A 1,846-nucleotide genomic window follows, 5' to 3' on the forward strand; every position below is an offset into this window, starting at 1 on the left:
TGCTCACGGTGATAGTGCTCATGGTGACAGTGCCCTTGGTGATAGTGCTCATGGTGACAGTGCTCATGGGGACATTTCCCATGGTGACAGGGCTCATGTTGACAGTCCCCATGGTGACTGTGCTCATGCTGGCGGTGTACATGGTTGGATTTACAATGGTGAAATTCCTTATGGTGGCACTGCCCATGATGATCGTGCTCATGGTGACAGTGTCCATGGTGACATTTCCCATGGTGACAGTGCTCATGGTGAGAGATGCCATGGTGACAGTGCCCATGGTGACAGTGTCCATGGCTACATTTCCCATGGTGATAGTGCTCATGGTGAGAGTTCCCATGGTGACAGTGCTCATCTTGGCAGTGCCCATAGTGACCGTTCCCATGGTGACAGTTCCCATGGTGATTGGGCTCATGGTTACAGTGCTCATGGTGACAGTGTACACGGTGACAGTGCCCGCAGTGACAGTGCTCATGGTGATAGTGCTCAGGCTTATAGTGCCCATGGTGACAGTAGTCATGGTGAAAGTGTTCACGGTGATAGTCCTCACGGTGATAGTGCTCATGGTGACAGTGCCCTTAATGGTAGTGCTCACGGTGATAGTGCTCGTGGTGACAGTTCCCATCGTGATAGTGCCCATGGTGATAGTGCTCACAGTGATAGCGCTCACGGTGACAGTGCTCTGGGTGATTGTGCCCATGGTGACAGTGTCCCTGGTGAACTTTCTCATGGTGACAGTGCTCATGATGACAGTGCCTACGGTGGCAGTGCCAATGGTTACAGTGCTCATGGTGGCAGTGTCTGTGCTGGCAGTTCCTAAGATGACAGTGCTCATGGTGACAGTTCCCATGGCAATAGTGCTCATGATGACAGTGTCCTTTGTGATTGTGCCCATGGTGACAGTGCCCATGATGACAGTACCCATGTTGGCAGTGTCCATGGTGACTGTGCCCATGGTGACATTCCTCATGGTGACAGTGCTCATGTTGTCAGTACCCATGGTGGCAGTGTCCATTGTGATAGTTCCCATGGTGACAGTGCTCATGGCATCAGTTCCCATGGTGACAGTGCTCATGTTGACAATGCTCACGGTGACAGTGTCCACGGTTGCAGTTACCATGGTGAAAGTTCTCATGATGTGATGGCAGTTCCCATGATGACATTACTTACGGTGAGAGTGCTCATTGTGACTCTTCTCACGGTGACAGTGCTCGAGGTGATATTTCTCATTGTGAGAGTGCTCATGAAGAAAGTGCTCGTGGTGACAGTGCTCACGGTAAAAGTGCTCACTGTGACAGTCCTGGAGATGATAGTAGTCATGGTGACACTTCCCATGATGACAATGCTTATGGTGACAATGATCATGGTGACAGTGTTCACGGTGACAGTGCTCCTGGTGGCAGTGTCCATGGTGAGAGGGCTCATGGTGACAGTTCCCATACTGACGGTGCTCATGGTGACAGTGCCCATGTTGACAGTGTACATGGGGACAATGCTGATGGAAACAGTGTCCATGTTGATAGTGCTCCTGGTGACAGTGTCCATGGTAATGGTGTCCATGGTGACAGTTCCCAAGTTGACTGCATCCATGGTGACAGTGCCCATGGTGACAGTGCCCATGATGAAAGTTCCCATGGTGACAGTGCTCAAGATGACAATGCTCATGGTGACAGTGTCCATGGTGAAAGTGCTCATGGTGACAGCTCCCATGGTGACAGTGCTTATGGTGGCAGTGCCCATGGTGACAGCGCTCATGGTGGCAGTTCCCATGGTAATAGTGCTCATGGTGACAGTGCTCATAGTGGCCATGTCCATGGTGGGAATTCCCATGGTGAAAGTTCTCATGGTG

This window comes from Balaenoptera borealis (assembly GCF_965194805.1).
Source record: "Balaenoptera borealis genome assembly, contig: HAP1_SCAFFOLD_509, whole genome shotgun sequence".
Lineage (NCBI taxonomy): Eukaryota > Metazoa > Chordata > Mammalia > Artiodactyla > Balaenopteridae > Balaenoptera > Balaenoptera borealis.